We start from the raw sequence: 21,122 nt of genomic DNA, 5'->3' as shown, positions 1-21,122 counted from the left end.
AATTCCTGTTGTTTAGCCAATCCAGTGAATGGTTTTATTTTTAGCATCCAGGAAACTAATACATCTGGGAAAATTTAAATATGTTATGCATTTAAAAACACATTTCTCCCTAAAAAGTTGCATGCAGATATTTTTATTTGAAAATATTAATATCATTAAAATATATCAGCCTTGCTACTTGTTTCAAGAATGTTGAATGAGAACATAAGGGGGAGAAGAAAGAATTATTCATCAATCCTACTCTTAATAATAATTTTTCATCATACTGTCAAAGCAGAATATTTTATTTTAAATGGTTGCTATTTCATTTACATAATAGAATTTAATAGATATAACCCTAAACACACACATACACACACACACATATTTGAATTTGTGTTGGTCTATGGAGGAAATACATCTTTTACATTGAAATTTTGTATTTCTTTGAAATATAGTTCAAAGTGAGGAAGAAAACTTTAAACATTTCCTTTCACTTTTAATTCCTTACATGCTCCAAAGTAAACACCTGAACATTTGTCAAAATACTCAAATTCATAGCTGTGTTCAATGTCTTTATTCACCAAGAAGCTTTTTTACAAAATCTTCCTGTTAAACTTTTTCTTAAATGTTTATTTTTAAAATCTTTACTCAAAGCACAAAAAACTTTTTTCTCTGGAGTCATATTCATCTTTCATATATCATTTCAGAAATATACTCTAATATTTACTTGGGAGCAAACACAACCATATTTCTACTTTCTGTGGAGAATTTAAATATATTAGTGTATAGAAAACTACCATTCTGAAAAGATATTTTTCCCAAGGAACAAAAACCCTCATATAATTCACTTGTGTTTAGAGAGTGGTTGCCCAAGGGGTACCTGAGAGATCTGATTTTGGAGGAATCCTAATGATATTCATTCATTCTGCAGTCTCATCTACTGACACGAGAGTCAGGAGTTCTCATTCAAGGTATGGTGTAATGCCTTATCTGATTTCTACTGCAGTAATTGATTTACCTGACAGTTTAGCTGAGCTCCAAATATAGAAGCCATTTGAGTCTGGGTTCTCAAAATTGTAGCTTTTGCTCTTATAGCAGCAAAAGGGATAAAGGGAGAGAAGAGCTAAGACACCTCGGTGTTTCACCACTGTGGTCCCAGGTACTGCACAGAGGCCAGCATGGAAGTAGACTCTCAACAAATGATTGTAGAACTGCAATAAATGTTAAAACATTCAGTATTTTGATATTTACAATTTCAACTCTGATATTATGCTAACCAAATAAATGTCTTTACATTAATTCTAGTAATAATTCAATGAATGGGACATTTATGTTGTCCAAAATATGACTCCATCCCTTGTTTTTGTATTTTATTTTAGTGAACATTATTCAGCTTGGTATATTTAACCCTGGGCAATGCTTATTAATATAAGAATAGTGATCTTACCTATAAATCAGAAGAGGAGATTAGAAATTTACACAAAAACCGGATAGTGTTTTTGGTGATTGAAGAGAAGTACTTTTATTGCCTGAAGTAATTATATATTCACATAAGGATCTTTTCATGCTGGTTCAATCCTTTAGTTGTTAAAGAATCCTTTCACCGCCGCTGTCAGCATATGAATCTTATTGGGTTTGTGGTTTAAAACTCTACACTCTGACTATAGACTGATTTTCATCCAAAATTTGATCATTTAGCATTTCTCCTAAAACTATCACATCAGCATATAATAAATGATAACAAGGCAAGTGATTTATGAACACTGTCAATACTATGTGAGAAGGAGAATCTGAGTAACGGGCTCTTTGAGGTAAATGGCAGGGCTTGACATTGGACCTTTGTTTCATGCCAGGTTCAGTGGGCCACACCCTTTCTTTACTAATGCGTCTGGAATTGCTGTCAGCTCTGCCTTTGATGTTGGAAAATCAGAACTATTCATGCCTCAGTACGATGTACTGAATTTTCCTCCATTGGTTGATGTGATCATCTTTCCTGGACCTTAAGGATTAAAGAGAAAAGCAGAGTGAATGTACGTGCCATGTGATAGGAGAGTTTGGTTCTGGGGGAAGGCTACATGCAAAACTTATTTATTTTAGCAAGCTATCTCTGGCTGCAACATGCGGAAGGAGCTTGGAAGGCAGAGACTGGCTATAAGGAATGAGAAGACACTTGAGAAATCCTATTCAAGAATGTTGCAATAGCCTTTTAACTGGGGCAAGGGAGTGATGTGATGGTGCGTGTGTAGGTGGAATCAGTGAGTGGTGATTAAGTTGGTATAAAGAAAAGTTGGGACGCTTGTCTGAGGTTCCAATCCTGAGTCACTGAGTGACACTGTTGTCAAGAGCCCTAGGGAGAAGGAGCAGGTTTGGCGTGGAAGAACGATGAGTTAAGAAGTACTGAGTTTGAGGTGCTGGACAGGCATTCAAATGAGATGCTTACCAGTAGCTATGTGGAAACGAGAGTCTGGAACTCGTGAGAGAAATCAGGGATAGAGACTTAGATTTTGGGATTATCATAAAGGAGAACTCAGGGAAGAGTAGAGAGAATTAGATGAGAGGGACAGAACCCTAGGGGATGGCTTTAAGGTCAGGCAAAGAAAGAGGAGCTTGTAAGTGCAATTCAGAAGGCGTAATCAGAGATTGAAGGGAAATCAGGAGGCTTTGGTGTCACAGAAGGCAAAGCAGAAGAGGCTTTAATGATGGACAGGGAGGCAATGGTGTCTAATGGCAAAAATCTGAAAGTCTTTTCCTCACATTCACTTGCAAATACCATCTCATGATAATAATGCAGTATTTGATCTCTTGGCCTTAATAGCAAAGATATGAGGAAATTTCAAAGTTTTTTTTTGTATTATTGGAACTGAGTGGTTTCTTTCAATGTTTTCATTGTGAATTATTTAAGTATCTTTGTATGCTTTTATGGACTTTACCTAGAAACATGAAAAACCTCCTTATTTTGAAATGTCATGGTTTAAAATTCTGAGGACTTTTGCCTTGCACTGATTCTTGAGGCCATATATTACACAACTTGGAAAGAAAAAACATTGGAAAAAGAATCATTTAATATTATCCCTCATGTGTCAAAACTCTTCAAAGTGATTTCTGCCAGCTTTTCCATTTTAGCATATTGAAACGACTTGATGGATAAAAGAAAAAAAAATCTGAATCAAAATTTCTCATTGACTCATGCCCAAGGGTACTGAAAAGTCACTAAGTTTTTTCCTGTTCTATCAAAGAATTCCTCACTGTAAATGTTAAGGAATAGTTGTATGCATTTCAATTCTGTGAATATGTTCAATTTCAAGAGATTTTTTTTAACACGGGCAGGCACTGGGAATCAAACCTGGGTCCTCTGGCATCGCAGGCAAGCATTCTTGCCTGCTGAGCCACCGTGGCCTGCCCTCAAGAGATGTTTTATAAGTTACATAGTGAAGTCTGCATATTAAATACTGGCAGTACTCATTTTGCACAGTATCTGGTGAACTGGGAAGTCATGTATATTGAACCATATCCCCGCTTTGCACATTCCTGCTTGCATGTTATAAAGTCACTTTACACACATTTATTGAGTAGAATCTCTTAAATCAGGGATCCTTTCTTCTCAATATATTATCACAAAACCAATGTTGAAGAAGCAAGATTATAAAGTATACCTATTCATGGCTATATTTAACCTTACTACACATTTTCATAAAGCAAAATTACAAATTATTTTATAATTTAAAATGTAAATATCACATTTATTAGGTTCAAAGAATTGAATGTAATATACAAAAGTGGTAGGGTAGGCACTGTGAAAGTGTGGGTTTCCAAAAGATATTTGTTTGCTAAATAATTATATTGATTTTCTATTCTAATCCACCACTTATGGAAATTTTGGGTCTTATGCAAAAATATAGAAGTACAGGAAAAACATTAGACCACCTGTTTGCTTTCTCTTTTTAGTTTTCCACAAACATGGGTGCTTTAAGTAAAAGATTAATGTCTTACTATTAGCATCTGAAAAATGGATTTAAAATTTAGTCTGCATATCAGACTATATCTTAAATTTAAGGCGAGGGAAGATTGAGTGAAAAGGTTTTATCAAGTAGATCTTTATTCAGACACTCAAAAGATAAACAAGTAAGATGACAAATATCCACATACCCACCATCCAAACTTAGGATATAAGACATTATGCAAGAAATTAAAGTCCCCTGTACGTATCTCTGATAGAGATTTCCTTCCTATCTCCGGAGGTAAACAGTATCTGAAATCTGATATTATCAGTCCATGTATTTCTTTACATTTTTCTGGTGTAGATTTTTAATACTCTTTTTAAGGTAAAAGTAGTTCTCGCCTATGCCTGCTTGTGAGTTTTATCTTGAAAGATCATTTTGAATTTTATCAATTTTTGTCTGCATCTCTTGGGATGATGATATAATTTGACTTCCTGCCAAGTGTTTTTATAACTATTGTCTTATTTAGTCATTGAAAACAGTTACTAGAATTTGTAGTAAAAAAGATGTATCTGTATATATAAAATTATGTATATGGGTATAAATGATTTTTAACCCTTAATGCTTTCTGCTAAATTTCAACAACCAAAGTAGATAAAACATTGTTAAGGATAAAAATCCCAGGGCAATCAAATTTTCTCATGTTAGCACAAAAATTATCACTTTGTTCCTATTCAAGTTTTTACAAGCACTGGTTATTAAATGACGAGTTATCGCCAAGTGAGACAAAGAAAGTGTGTGCCAAGTCTAAATTAATTTTAGAACATGCAAATGTTAAACATCTGCAAAATTTTACATCCATGAAACGTCCATACAATTTTAAAGGAAATTTGCTCAAACACAAGATAAGATGGAGCTATATTTTGTATTAAAGACAAGTAGTTATCTTTTCCAAAAATCTTTTCCCAGAAAAGCAACTTGATTATTCTTTCCAAAAAAAAGGTTCTACTACTATTGAACTGAGGTCTTTTCACTAAGTGTTTCATCCTTTTACTTGATTTTATTAGTTTTTCATCACAAGCCACAGTCTTTCGTGATATCAGACATAAAGTTTACATTTAATTTTTTATGTTAATTCTACCTGGAATGAAAATCACAGTGAATGTAGAAGTACAATTTGATTTCCTATTTAAACTCTTACCACTACTAGGTGATCCTGTTAGTTATTTACTTTTCACAAAAGTTAGCATTTTACTGCCCTGTATAGTCTGAGACAATGAACATTCTCACTTCAGAAGGAGATCTGGATGTCTTGGTTTGATATTTGACACCTTCTCTAGGTTAGCTCTGACCTTCCATCTTTGGGTCCATAACTCCTCTGCTCAATCCTTTGCCAGAGGCTACCTGCTCTAGCCTATTCCCAGTTATGCACAGGAAGGTCGACCAGATACTGGACTGTACCTCCCAACACTTGGGTCTGCAAGTACCACAAGGCTGTGGCTTCTAATCTAACTGCACATTTACAGAGCCATATTGTCCGTTGAATTATGCTCCCAAAAAAGTCATGTTCAAATCCTAACCCCCAGCCCTATCAATGTGACCTGATTTGTAAATAGGATCTTTGAGGTCATAGATTGGAGTAGGGTGGGCCTTAATCCAGGGTGACTAGTGTCCTTACAAAAAGGCGGGCACTGGATGCACGTAGATCTGGGAACCCCATGTGACGCACTAGGTAGCAGACACCATAGATTTCTGGCAAGCCACCACCAGAAACTCGGAGACAGGCATGGGACAGGTTCTTATCTACAGAATTCAAAGCAAGCATGATCCTGTGGCATCTTAACCTTGGATTTCTAGCCCCCAGAACTGTGCGACATTAAATTTGTTATTTTAAGCTACCTAGTTTGTGGCTCTTCGTTTTGGCAGCTCTAGGAAAATAAGATGCATAGTTTCCCATTCATAATCATGGTCACGTGTTTTCAGTATAAAAACAATCACCAAAAAGTGAATACTTTCATGGTAAAAAAAGATAAACGAGGAAGAGAAAATATTTTTCAGTTACAGATCAAAACTGTATTCAGAAACTATATTTGGTTGTATAGTAATTAAATTCACATAAAATATATCCATATGTAACTTTTCCAACATTCTTGGGTAGTTTAAATAAAGAAATATTTATTCTAAAAGTTCAAGAGTTTCATAGTTTCAAAATATTTAAGTGGTCAGTTTAAATAAGCCAAAAACTTCTGAATGCTACTTGGAACGATATTTAAAACCAACCAAATCTCTTAGGTTTGCAAAACTGAATGAAAGAAGTACCACCGAGCTGAAGGCATATCAAGAGCGACGGTTTCAGAAGAATTAAAGCAATTCAAAGTTGTACTTGGATCAGGATATTCAACGAGTCAAAGTAACCAAAATGCAATGCTTTTAAAACACATGCTGTACGTTTGTCTTTCTATTACACCAAATTAAACCTATTTTTTCAGGCTCAAATTTTTCTTCAGAAGAAGAAATTAATTTATTTTATCCTCACTAATATCGAGTTGACTCTTCACAGACAACGTATTATTTGATTTAAACTACATCAAATTACCACCCTGTTTTTCTACTATCCTAGCAGGTTGTCTTGCCAGTGGCCTGGTCTCACACCATTGGCACATCCATACCTCTCTCCATAATCCTCATCCCTCTTTTGCTTATTTTTCCTCTCTTCAGTGAAATATATAAAGTCAAAATGCATTATGATTTGGGAAAGTCCCCTTCACTATGTAGAACAATTGTTTTTTTTTTTTTGTTGTTGTTGTTGTTTTTGTTATCAGGTCACTATCCTTTGTAACAGGTTTTGAAATCTCTGTATTTTATCACTGGGTGGTATGACACAGTTGGGAAGATCATGACCTGGGACCAATTTGTCATTTGCTATTCATTAATGATGCAAACTGGATGACACGACAACTTATCTAGGTATCAGCATCCTTTCCTACACAACGGGGAGCGTAATGCTTGTGTAAGCAACCCCATGCAAAAAGCAATTCTGCACCGCCTAAGAATTAATTTTTGATGAATCGAAGTAGTCATCAAATATGAAATAGCTATACATTTGGTGACTCCATTAAAATGCCACCTATTGTTTCTGTTAATATTAAAAATTAAATAAAATTATAGGTGCAATTATTTAGTTTCTAGGACAAAGTCGATTTAAAGAGGGCCAAAATAAACAGCTCCGATGCCTCATTCTCTGCCTGAGCTTCTCCCTTCGCAGTTAAATCTTCTTAATAGAGACTGTCCAGTGTTTCCCATTTCTGATCATCTTGTATATGGCTAAACAATATGGGCCTAAAACATGGGCCTAATTGTGAGAATTTCCTCTATAGTAAATAAACACCAACTCAATACACCTTCCCAGGACATTTTGATCAGCCTGTTTTTGCTATTCTAGGTTCTGGTTACTCCCCAGGCATTAAATTTTCTCTCCTCTGGCTCTTTGCTCACAATGTTTTTTGTCCACCTGCAATGTCCTTTTGTCCCTACTAATGCCTGAAATAAAAAACAGCTTTCTCTCTGTAATAACTCACCCATATTCTAGTACAATACATTCCCCCCCTTGCCCCAGGTCTGTGCTCCAGTGGGGCTACCTCTACACTGTCCCACCCTCTCCTGCAGGTGTCATTGTCTGGGTGTGTGTGTTTGACTCTCCCACCAAGCAGTGCAACAGGTCCTCGCACACAGTAAAGTGAAAGGCTTGGGAGTGGCATTCTGTACTCATTTAATGGTCTCAGAGATCATATTCTAAACAAGGTACGGCGTTCTCACATATGATTAAAGGAGAAACACTGATTTGTACTTTTTCAGACCACATCTAAGACTTTTAAAGACCAAATCTAAGACACTGAACCTCTTATCAAAACTAACAGTATGCAAATGCAACATGTGATCTGCTATTGTGAAAATGCAAGAAAGGATATCTTCACATACCATGTTTGGGTATTACCTGCTGCAGAGTGAAAAATCTATAAGCTATAAGAATCTTTTCTTTCTTCAAGTGAAAAAAATAAGGGGTTAGTAAATACACATTAAAAAATTAAAATGGATACCCAGATTTGGGTTTCTAAGACATTCTTCAATAAAAGGAACCTGGGCTCCTTGGAGAAATGGCTGATTATTGGACTGGGGCAAGAAATATACAAAATGAGCCTGGGTCAGCCTGTAGTGTCGGAGGGGGGAACTTCACAATGATAGTCATGTGCCAGAGACACACAAGTAGTCAACTGAGAGAGCTCTCATTGGCCAAAGCTGGAACAACTGGAGCTACAAAACAATAAAAGCAGTATCGGATTATAAACAGGAGTATAAACCAAATATCCGTGAGTCTGCACTCATATAAATAAATGATTGAGCACTAAGATTGCTTTCCAGAAACCTACAGCATCCAGATGGTCCTAGGCCAGATAAGTACTGAAATCCAGATTGGCCAGAACCTCAACTAGTTCCATCCCCCTATCCCACATTGTTGACAACCCTTTCAAACTTGAAATGCTAGAATCGTCATAGCCTGAATACTCCTAGAGATTGGGTGAAAGATCAAAGGAGAAAGAGGAGTTATAATGCTGAAGTTAGGATTTAACAAATGAGTATGACTGCTGAACAATTATATTGATATTTCTTTTAGACTCCAGTGTCTTGGGGCAGCTAGAAGAAAAATCTTGAAATTGTGAAACTGTAACCCATCGAAACTTTGAAATCTGTTCTGTAACTACTCATTACAATGTACTTCAAAATGTATTGCTTTTTTGCATATATGTTATATCTCACAATGAAAATGTTGAAATGATTGGATTTAAATAAAGGGGAGAGAACAGACAAATATCCTATGCAGAAGAATTTTAAATAATTTACGTGAATACTCCATCCTTGTGGTGGTTTGAATCTGTCTGTACTCTAGAAAAACATATTCTCAAACATAACGCATTCCTGTGGGTGTAAACCCATTGTAGGTAAAATCTTTTGAAGAGGTTACTTCAGTTGTGACCCACCTCATTCAGGATGGGAATTAATCTTCTTACTGGAGTCTCCTTTATTAGTGGAATGCTTACAGAGAAGAGAGGGAGAAAGCCATGGAGGCAAGGAGCTGAAGTCAATGAAACGTGGAAGAGAAGGAAGAGAACAGCAGATGCCACCATGTGCCTTGCTGTGTGGTAGAGGAGCCGAGGATTGCCAGCACCTAGTCTTTAGGAGGAAAGCATCACCTTGATGATGCATGAATTTGGACATTTCCATAGCATCAAAGCTTGTAAACCAATAAATTCCCATTATTTAAGTTGAACCATTTCTTGGTATCTGCTTTGTGCAGCCTAGGAAATGAAAATAATCCTTAGGGAGGGGGAGCATAACACGCCACTCCTTAAGTGTAGGCTGCACACAGTGACTTTCTTCCAAGGAGTACAATTTGGAAAGGGGAAAAAAAGAGAGCAACTTTACAAAGAAGAAACCTGATGTTTTAATTTCCTACTGTTAAAACAAATGTCATATATGGGTTGGCTTAACAACAGAAATCTCCTGGCTCTCGGTTTCAGAGGCTTTAAAAGGCTTGCTTCCTCCCCAGTTGGTATTTTCTAGCTGGCTGGAAATCTTTGGAGTTCTTTGTGCTTTCCATCACATGGCAATGCACATGTCAGTGCCTTCTCCTTTCTCTTGTGGGTTCTGTTGACTTCCAGCTTCTTGCTTTTCCTGTGGCTTCTCTTTCTGTGTCCAATTTCCTCTGTTGATGAGTACTTCAGCCACATTGGATTAAGCCCCAGCCTCATTCAGTTGGGGCACACTTATTATTGTTACTAATAACAATATCTGCAAAGGTCCTATTTAAAATGGATCCACACCCACAGGACCATGGGGTGGTACGTAGACATTTTTTTTGGGGGTGGTGGTGGCGTGATTTGATTCCCAATAGTTTGCCCTCTGGACCTTCAAAAGACAGTTCTTCCCACAAGCAAAATACATGCATATCATCACAACATCCTAAAAGCCTGAAGTCACTTCAGTAACAATGCTAAGTACAAAGTCTCATCAAAATCAAATGGTTATAGGTGCGGTCTGTTCTGGGGCACAATTCTCTCTGTCTGTGGACCTGTGAAACCTAGAGAATGAGTTATCTGCTTCAATATACAATGGAGGGACAGGCAAAGGATAAACATTGCCATTCCAGAAGGGAGATAAAGGAAGGAAAACAGGTGTCATGGGTCCCAAAGAAGTCTGAAACACAGCAGGGCAACTCCATGAGATGTCAGGGTCTGAGAAGTTGTGTCTTATCTTCTGGACCTGAAGGACTGACAGTCCCATCCCGATCAAGCACTTGTCCAAGAGTCATGCTCTCTGAGAATGCTGGCATGAAGACCTTGTCATCTCCAAGCACTGGGGTGGCAGCACTCCTCATGAACAATGGGGCACAAGACCTGCCCTCTCCAAGCCAGGACAGATGGCCTGAAGGCACAAGGGTAGATCTGCCCTTTCACTCATGTGGGTGAGCCCTGTCACTTGGCCCCAGTAGGTCTTTTCATTTCAGGCTTTTTATTCCATGGCTCTGTTCTTGAAGTAATTCTTCCTGCGAGTCATCCCAAATGGATTTGAACTCAATGGGCCACGGGTAGCCTTGTAATGTGTGTGAATCTTGCAGCCCTGAGACCTAGCTACCTTGGATTTCTTCCTCCTTCAACAACTCAAGAATGATAACATTTGTGGGAAAGACCCTTGTTTCTCCTAGAAATAGTGAAGTTGAAGTAACAGAAAAGAAGAAGAAAGACTGTGCAAAAAAGAAGAAGGAAATAGTTCGACTGATAGATCAGGGATGCCCTCTGACCATGTAGAGAGGAAAGAGATGTCTCCTTCTCCTCCTTATTAGGTTCTAACTCTAGCCAGCGTCCTAGGTGGGCTGTACTTACCAATGGGTAAGAGTGACTACAGGGTTCTTAGGGTCTATTACTCCTGATTTCTCAGGGTAAAATCCAGGAACGAGAGTGGCAATAAGAAGACCTGACTTCCTTCTGATTAATGTCTTTGCATTTAAACCAAAAGAAATGCCCACATCTTTTTGACAGATCCTGGATAGGTGAGAAAAGAAGGTTGTTTTAGCATGGTAATTATGAGGGCATATTTTAAGTATTATTTCTTATCTCAGATAAAAATAAAATATTTGAATAACAAATAAAAATTTATTTGGTGAATGATGGCTTTCCTAGAAATGACTTTCATTTGCTTCAGGTAAATAATCTTCTTTGGTCTATCAGTGGAGGGACCCTGTTTTATATCATCATGGCCTGATCAGACTAGTACTAATGGTTTTAAAGAAAACAAATGCATTGCATATATAAATTTAGAATGTAATGATATTTCCTTAAGGATTAAATGATTATTATGCAGACTCCATATTTCTGAGAGTAAATTATGCACAAGTCAAGTTTTTCAAGTGACTGAGTTTTGCATTCTTAAGTGACTAATGAGGTCATTCCAGAAATACCTTTTTTTTTCAACGATTTAGTGAAACATTTGCATGTGTAGATGTTTGATGTCTATTTTTAGCTTGTTTCTTTGCCCTTCCCCTTTTCCTATTTTGTTATGGAGGATGAAAATTTTCAGAATGTTGAACTCCTTATTCCTTGCTGTGTTTAGTGAAACCCTCCCTGAAGGAGGGTTCTGAATCACTGTCTCTTAGTATCTCCAGCACTCCTATTTGAGCCTCTTCCTTTTCTCTGCTCATTGACCTCATTTTGGGAATATCAGAATCAGATATACTGATAAAAAACACTTACAAGGGAAGCCACTGTTAAAATGCAATCCCTACGTACATGGGCCCCCAACTTATGTTATCATTGCTTTTTCAAATGCCTTACCTAAGTATGGGATTAGTTACAAGTCGTTTTGCAAGTCACCTGCTAAAATGCCAACTGTATCTTTAATAAAGGTAAGTTTTATTAAATAAAAATGTGGCTATAAAACTTTCAAAATGAACTTTGATAACAATTTGATTTTATAAGTGAATAAATTTCTGCAAATATCATAATTTGCCAATTTAATGTGATTAAATCTTTATTGAGGTCACGAATTCATTTTTATGAAAGTTCTTCAAATATGTTCAGTAACACCCCAACCAGAAAAAGAAAACAGAAAGTCTAGCTTTAGTTTTCTGGTGGTTAAGTGTCCTATAATGGTCATAGAACTGTGAAGATTTTTCTCAGACAGGCTTCTGCAAGTTCATCTACAAGGATTTTGATCTCCCAAATAGTTAACTCCAATAATCAGAATATAATCCTTGGTGTCTTTAAAGAGAAACACAATACAGAAAAAAAAGATTTGACGTCAGTGTTCAGCCAACACAAATTTATATGCTCAACATAGGAAAAGAACATTTTCAGATCCTGAGCTTGATTATTTTTGTTTTAGATGTGACAGATTTGTTGAACAAAGCTTACAAATTCCCCTTCCTCTCCACCCGTTGCTTCCCCACCTAAAACACACGCACTTACCATCACGAGCCAACCCCACTGACTGCTAACACGCCACCATGTCGAGGTCAGCACACTTTCCTGAAGGAAACTGACTGTACTGAGTAGCCTTTTATTCTCAGTATACATTACATTACAAGCAATGGTATTAAACTTCTCAACGCTTACAACGTTCCCTAGGAGTGTATCAGTTGAGCAACAGCAAAAAGAAATCTGGAAGTTTATTATTTTTCCACCAATATATTTGACACCACCTTGGGAGAACAAACAAAAGGCATACTGTCAAGCGGACAGACCTGGACAAAATGTTACTGTTTGTTCTTCACGAGCACCGGGGTATATTTAAGCAAAGAAAGACATTCCAGCACTCTCCTGAGACTTCCTTCCTTCAGCTGAATTATACCAACATGTTCACGCTGCTGTGGTTCAGCTGTGTTGGAATTTAAAATGCAGACTTCTATTTGCCCATGCTTAAATGCCAAGGCTATAAACATTCATATTAGGCTTGAAACTGGCTTTTAGGTAGCATAGAACAAGTGGGAGTGTGTCCAAAAAAAACGTGGGTACGTTAAGTTGCAGTAGAATACTTGCAAAAAGGGACTGCCCTTGTTGGACAGACTCTATGCCTATACAATAAAGTCTCAAAGTCTCCAGAAGTCACCTGGCTTTGGATTAGGTTTCAAATCCGGGCTCACTGACATTCATGAAACTTTTGGCAAACACGGGCCAAGTTTCGGGCAAGGGCGGGCAGAATACTTCTTTCATAGGGAGGCTGTGTGAAACCCGGTGGCTTTCGTTAGGTTTCACCTTGAGTTTCACATTCAAACAATCCAAAGTTTCAAGGTAAAATTAAGGGATGAAAAGAAATGGGGGGGTGGGAGTGGACAGGAAAGAAATGGCCATCTACCATCTTCCAAACCGATTCCACCCTAGTGCCACCTGACTCTGCAACTGAATTTGCATTACCTTTCAGCAACACATGTGCCCCAAGCACTTGCCAGAGGAGGAATTCCCAGTACTACAGTAGGGTGGGGTTGGGGCGCGGGGGAACTCTTGGAGATTCCCAAAGGCTTGGGAACATTAAGAAACATGCTTAAAATAGCTGGAGGATATGAAATGATGACTGCACACAGAAATAGGATGATTCATATGCTCCTTTTAATGTGGATTTGAAGGGGAAAAAGTAGTAATTAAATGGCCAATGTTGGGAATAAACTATTAGCCTGAATAGCTCTAGGTTTTCTTACTCTTAATCGGAATCCTTACAGATGAAGTCGCATCTTCTCCTAATCTGGAGGAGCTCTCCAAGTGTTTTCCATTGCTCTGCCCTTTTGAAAATTGTCCTGCTGCCACTTGCTTCTTTCCTTCCTAGCAAGGCGGTCTCAGCCTTTAGGGAGCCACAGCCCTTGACTAGTGCTTAAAAAGTCTCCTGATGGGATTAAGTTCATTCTATTCCTAACCCTCAACTCAACATGCAGGGACAGTTGGCCAAGGAATATCAACCTTGGTATCTGACTGAGGGCTTTAGAAATACTCTGTGCTTGGGATAGGGAAGAAAAGGCAAAAAACTTAAATGCAGTATATACATGAATTTTCTTTGAAATGAAGAGGACATTTAAACATCGACAGAATGCCTAGATGGTATTACATTTTGCTATTTTAGGAAATACTTTTGTTTTTCCATCCCCTTACCCTCATACAACAGACGTTCCACCAGTTGTATGAGTTTTTCTCTTTAGTTGTCCTTTTTTTAAAATTTAATTTTCTTTTCTCTCTCTTTTCCTTTCTTTTTGTCACCCCAGAGATCGCTGTTTATTTTAAATGCATGTTTTCTTTTGACATGTGGTCTGTGAGACCAACAAATTTTTTCGGAGAGAAAGTCTTTGAATTCCAAGGGTTTCAGTGTTCATGTTAGAATATGCAACAGTTAGGCCTCAAGGCACACAGTAATTTGGGGGTAGCAGAACATTCAAATGAAGGGTTGATAAAATCTCATTCTGTGCACTGTCATTTGCTGCCTGCTTTTAGACATCTGTTTGGTGTGGAGCAGTGAGTTGTTTTAAAGTCTCTTTGGCAAGAGAATCATCTTGCCATAAAACAGTATTTTCCCTTTCATCTGGGGGCAACTATCAGTAAAACTTAAAGTTGTATCAGTAAGCAGTGAGGAAAACCAAAACCCCAACAAATAATTTAAAGGAAATACTATCAAAGCACTAACCTCCTCCCCACTAAATAAAAAGACTTTTTTACTGAACATAGTAAATACCCACAATCAAAGTAAATGCTGTGTTTGAAGTTAAAGTCCACAGATCAAAGTCCTTCGCAAAATGTCAAAGCACAAGTGTAATGAAGGGGAAAGAGGAGGCACAGAAAACGTTGGAAAATGTCATATTGTCACATTAGAGAAACCTGCCTGCGAACCTAACTGGCAAAAGAAATGCAGCTTAGATAAGGAATTCTTAAAACAGAGACACCTAAATTATGCTAGGCATATACCAAACAGAAAGTGCTCTAATTCCAAAATAGCAATTCACACAACAGTGACGATAAAAGAGAACAAAATATAATACAGCTATCTGGTCCTGAGAGAACAATCACTCCTATATTTCCTTTACTCAGGTGGTTGTATGTTTTTATTTTTTCAAATGCCTTTAGAACATTAAAAATCAGTAAGCAGCCTAAACAACAAAACGATGTCTGAAAAGCCCTCTTACTACCCTGGCACTCAGGTGTCATTAGAGTTTTGATCCTTTGCTGGGTCACAGTCACGTCTGCATGGCAGGTCAATATCATGAAAAACTTTAAGCAAAGTTTAGTTACAGCTACAAAAGTCCACAGATGCTGTTCCTATATTCAGGCATACAGTGTTCACCTGGAAATCGATGGCAGCCCCGGGCTTATTTTCAGCCTAAATAAGTTATTTAAAAACATGTGTCACAAATATACCATAAACCAATGAAAGAATTCCAGCATAAAACTCTTACCTACAAGCAGCTGGAGCTGAACAGTTGCTCTCAACAGAGGAAGTAGGAGTCACTGGCCTTTTACATGTAGAGATTGTTTATTTAGCCCTTTTTAAAAGGTCTTGAACTCCAAAGGTTTAAGATTAAGTCCGATCCAAGTGTCTGAAGGGAAAAAAAGGCAAGAGAGAAGGCAAATAAGAGGGGGAGAGAATCCCAGCTGCTGGGTGGTGCTACTGTTCCGAGAGCATTTAAGCTATTTTCAGCATTAACAGCAGCCGGACTTGTCTGTGAAGGGATGAAAATGCGGTGCCGGCCCAATAGCCTCTCCACCCACCCCAACCCCCTGGAGCGGGGAGGTACAAACCAGGAAACCCACAACAACTTGGTTCATTGTGCAAATATTCATTTAAATTTTGAGGAAAAGTGCCAGCACTATTGGGAAAAAAAGAAAAAAAAACTTTACCGGAATCTTAAAGAAACACAGCTCCTTGCCATAATGCCAAGTTTTGCAAAAATGATTTACCTGATTCATGGAAAAGAAGATGCTATAGTTATACCTTATTGAGAGTGAAGACCTTTCTTCTGATATGTATTTGCTTGTTTATATGGGTTTTAAAAACATTTTAAGTCTCTCTGGTTGGAATGGCCATTGTCAGCCTGTTCTTCTTAAGACTGAAGACAAATGGTTTATTTCTAGCACTCAGCTAAATCTCCAGTTTCATCAACTACGCTATTTTTGAAAGCTACTAGGTTAAGCTGTTGACATTTCTTATCGTGCTGGCAGAGGCTGGGGACCACTCTGTGACACGATGCTGACAGAACTGATCTCCAGTCTGCCTCCAAAGGCCAATGAAGAACTAATTTAGATTGGGTCACCAACTCTGGCCAGAAAACTCTGAGCTTTAATTTTGTTTTTAGAATGAAAAAATAAAGATCCAGAAGTTGAATGCATTCATTCATTCATCCAGCAAATATTTATGTGGTGGGCACGGCTGTCCTTATTATAAGCCAGGCATTTTGAAAATACAATAGTGAGCAAACAGCTTTTTTTTTTTTGCCTCTGGAGGTTTACAGCACACAAACACAACAAGAATAAAAAATGAAAAACAGGGTTTCCTTTTTTTTTGACAAACTTTCGCAACCTCATGTTCACAAGATGAGACTATTCAAACCCTTGTACAGGAAGATCCGATGTGTCATCAGAGCGATTCCTACCTTCCATGACTTCATTATGCCTTTGAGAACACCACTAAGAAGGAAAATTAGTTATTTCCTACCAAAGAATCACTTAATATTTTTGATAAAGGCATTTATTCCATGCAGATAAAAATCTCTGAATCATTTCAATTCCCTAATCCTCATAACAAGAGGATGATGTTTAAGGCAGTTCAAAGCATGGCTGAGGAAGTGAAACATTCTCTAATCTAAATCCAATATAAAAACTGCCTTGAAATATTTTATAATCATTATTATGGAGGCTAGTTACTGGATGCTCATATTGACTCTACTTTCTTCCTTGCAATTTCAGAAAGATACTGGAGTTGAATATAGAAAATATTGAGGATTACACATGACATGTAAAAGGGTTACATGACTATTTCAAGTACTGTAGTAAAATAGTGAAATCTTTCAACCCAATACACCTTATATTAAAACCATGCAGCTATTTAAATATATATATATATATAAAACGATAGCGTAACTTTGAAATACCCAATCAAATTTTAAAGTAAATCTGCTTTACCTAAAAAAAAATGCTTATTTTTTAAAAAGTCACTGTAGTATTATGCAATAGTCTGTTCATTTACCTTTCTTTCCTTTTTTTTTTTTTAACATGGGCAGGCACCGGAAATCGAACCCAGCTCTCCAGCATGGCAGGAGACAACTCTGCCTGCTGAGCCACCGTGGCCTGCCCTGTTCACTTGCTTTTAATAGTTGCATTTTAATTTCTTAAATACCTGCCAGTTTAAAATCTGATATTTATTTTACTTGACCACAATGTTAAATGGTAATACTGCTGGCAAAAATTGGAAAAGTCAAGCATCAGATAGAGAAAAAATTGTTTTTATTTTCACCTCCTTAGAATAATTTATAATAAGAAGGAAACACACTTTAAACTTGGCCTTCCTTAAGAAACTAGTTAACTAAACAAAGATTAACTATTTGATTACTAAGTCAACCATTATTTTTAAATTCTTAACTGCCAGCTTCTCACATCATTCCTAAAGGGAAGCCCATTTGCCTCACATTACCTTTTTAAATCATAGTCTGTCAAAGTCTGCACTTGCAAGGACAGGTTATAAGCCTGACATTTGTGTTCACTTAGGAGGAATCCTCTCCTGCCGGGTGACTCACTGAGGTCTCCTTTGTTCCCTTAGGATCCCAGACTGTCCAGGCAGCCTGTAAATAAGCCCCTTTCAACAGATGTCACTGAAGGGTGCAGGTTGGACTTTAGAAAATTAAAGGACACTAAATTTTGACTCTTGCTACTTTCCCAATTCCTGTAACTTCTTATCTTATAAGCTATTGATATCTTAATAATTGTAACTCATGGTAATGATTTTGTTAATATTCTTTTTATTAAAAACAAATAAATTGATTCAAATTAATTAGGAAATGCTGATATACATATTTTAAAATTTTCATTTATTTATTGATTTTTAACTTTTTCTCTCGTATAGTACAATATATATAGAAAGCAAAGAAACAAAAAAGCAACAGTTTTTTTTTTTCAAGGTCAGGAATTGGGAACATTTAATTAACAAAATACCTGCCATCTATTTTCAAAACCCATTCTGTTCTATCAGTCACAAAGCCAAATGGTGCAGAGGGCAGGAAATATATGTAAGATTTGCAATACTGTACCCTGCATTGTCATTGAGCTATATTATACAAAGATCTTCCAGTTTGATTGTGGGAAAACATGCAAAACAAATGAAGACAAAGCACATTTTATACCATTCATCTAGCTTATGTTAAATGACAAGCTGTTTGCACAAATGTCCATCAGATGAGAATATAGGCTGTTGTACTGAAGTAAAATGAGCAATACCTGAATGTTTTGTAGTCTAAACTCCACACATCTCTTCCATATCTGTTGACCAGGCAAACTGCACCAGTTGCTGCTTCAATTTATACCTCAATCTTTACTGTGTCCAGTTGGTATTTTGGCTTATTGGCTAAATTAACCTTCTCTGTCCGAGTGTGCCACACGAGAACCTTGGTGCAGTTATAAAGTAGCAGTTTTCAAAGCACTCCTCAACATGCAGCCACAGGACAGATCCAAGAGTCCACCATGGGCTACCACATGATCCTCCCAAAATGCTGATATTGGAGTGGGTTTCTAATATTACTGACAGATTGGAAATATGGCTTTGGCACAACCCCACCCCCATAGAAGATGGGGATAATAATAAGGTTGCAGTGGGGCTTAAACCATGCATGTAAAATGCCTAGCTGAGTAATGCCTGCCACATACAAGCACTGGATAAATTTGAATTTTTATCACTATTGTAAGTCTAGAACTCTGCTGGCCAATACGTGGCTATCTGTGTGTTGAGCATTTAACAATGTGCCTAGTCAGAACATAGAGGCACGTAAGTGTAATAATACGCACAATGAATTTTGAAGACAGTATGGAAAAGGAAACGTGAATAATCACATTAATTTTTTTTTTTTTTGCATGGGCAGGCTCCGGGAATCGAACCCAGGTCTCCGGCTTGGCAGGCAAGAATTTTGCCACTGAGCCACCATTGCACCGCCCCACATTAATTTTTAAAGATTAACTACCTGTTGAAATAATAATACTTTGGACATTCTGAGTTAAAATATTTTATGAGGAGTAATGTTAAAAAATTTAATACCACTCATTTCTTTTAAATGGCACTACTAGAAGATGTAAATACATGTGTATGGTTTGCGTTACATTTCTTTTGGGCAGCTATGTAAGCCAAAGACTCTGCAACCTTAGTGACATCGGAGTGACCTGGAGGTCTGTAGAAGCACAGGTTGCTGGGTCCCACCTCCTGGGTTTCTGATTCAGTAGGTCTGGAGACTTGAGTGGCTTGAAAATGTGCATTTCTAGCAAGTTCCCAGGAGATGCTTGAGCACACTTGGAGAACCATTAGTCTTAAGCCTTGTTGCTTAAGGCTTAAGTGTTTCACAGAGCAACATTAATGGCACCTGGGGTCCTGTTAGAAATGCAGAATCCTGAGGCCCCACCTGGACCTAATGAATCAGTAGCTGCATTTTAACAAGACTCCCAGGCTATGCGTCTGCACATGACAATTTTGGAGAAACGGAAACCAGCATCTTTCAACTCTGGTACGTAAGAGAATCATCTGGAGAACAAAAAAGACCAGTACGTTGGGCCTACCCATGGAGATTTTGATTTAATAGATCTGGAGGAGATCCAAGCATTTGCATATTTAAAAGTTTCCCCAGGTGATTCTAAGATAAAAGCAAGAGCTGACAGTTTGATGGCAGTGAGGCAGAACCGATACAGAAGAAACAGGGTCTGGAAACCAGACACACTCCTTCTAGTGAGGGTCAGACGCTTGGGGTTTGTCAGGTGCTGGGAGGGCAGGACAGGTGCCGGCGGTGGAGATGGTGGAAACCCGCAAGGGGCGATGAATGGGCATTGTAGCCAGCAGGACGTGCGTGGTAGCAGACACTAAAGGTCGTTTGAGGTCTGCCAGTAGGTCCCCAGCTGCTCCAGGTCTGGAGTTTCAGGGAAGGTTGGCTAAAGCAGAGCATAGTCTTGGCACCAGAGGATCCAGAACGTTAGGTAAATTATCTGAGCAGAGACACAGGTTCCAAGGAATCAGACAGAGTCTGGTCCAAGTTAACGGTGAGACCAGCCACCATGTTAACTTCGTCCTAAATTTCCTGAGTTTCTTAAGCTTTCCATAAGAACCATCTAGAGCAGGGATGATCCTTCAGACAGAGATGAAGAAGGAAAAGATGGATGGAAATGTTGAAAGCCAGTTTAGTTGTACACTTCTCTTCTTCAGTTGTACACAACAACAACTGAAACTGTTTTGAGCTAAGCATTGGTCTAATTAAAATATGGTTAAAAAAGACCTTAACCCTCTGGTATTTTCATCACACGAGAAGATCTTCTTGATCCAAATAACAAGGTGGTTGGCTCATGGACGTCCTGTATTGTCAAGGCAAGAGACCTTCTGTTATTTTCCATTATGCATTAGTCCCACCCTAAATAAGTGAGCTCACCAGCTTTGTTTAGTAGCTCCTCTGCATAACCTTGTTAATTTGCCACTTGACTCCTCAGTTTTTTAGGCGGCATCACCAGTGTATGGGCTCCAGAGGGCTTCATCAGAACAGAGGTCTTTCTAAGAGAGAATGTAGGCTGACACTGGTAATATTTAAACTTCTCAATTCCATAGCAGAGGCCATCTCTGTAGATTTACTTCTCACTTTCTTGGTTGGTTTTTCAGAAAACTTAGCAGGGTGTAGTACCTAACAGTAGAGACCCTAGAGACAGGGGTCTGGCTTTGAATCCTGACCTGCTGTTTAAGTGTGATCTTAAGCTAGTTACTAGCCTTTCTGTGCCTCAGTTTCCAGTAACTATCTCATTGGGTTGCCATGAGAATTAAAAAAACTGTTATTTGAAAGGAATGTAGAAAAGTCTGGCTCATTGTAAATGCTAAATTATTAAAATATATTTAAATATCTGTGCAGATTTCCATATGTAGCCAAATTGGGTAATCTTTTTTTTTTTC

The 21,122-nt window shown here is 37.9% G+C and overlaps 1 protein-coding gene across 6 annotated transcripts in view; it reads right to left on the bottom strand.

The window, feature by feature from the left end:
- SORBS2 (sorbin and SH3 domain containing 2) overlaps nucleotides 1–15,738 on the bottom strand; it is a 183,253-nt gene extending 167,515 nt beyond the window's left edge. For 2 of the 6 annotated variants that reach the window (XM_077144627.1, XM_077144628.1), the window contains exon 1: nucleotides 15,403–15,734. The gene's annotated coding sequence lies outside the window, so the exon portion shown is untranslated. Of the gene's footprint in view, nucleotides 1–15,402 lie in introns of all 6 variants that reach the window. The other 4 variants (XM_077144634.1, XM_077144630.1, XM_077144631.1 and 1 more) reach the window with 4 other exon arrangements.
- Between the last annotated feature and the right edge of the window lie 5,384 nt (nucleotides 15,739–21,122).

This window comes from Tamandua tetradactyla, chromosome 26 (genome assembly GCF_023851605.1).
Source record: "Tamandua tetradactyla isolate mTamTet1 chromosome 26, mTamTet1.pri, whole genome shotgun sequence".
Taxonomy (NCBI): Eukaryota; Metazoa; Chordata; class Mammalia; order Pilosa; family Myrmecophagidae; genus Tamandua; species Tamandua tetradactyla.
Note: the sequence above shows the minus strand (reverse complement) of the source record. Positions and strands in the feature narration are given on the sequence as shown.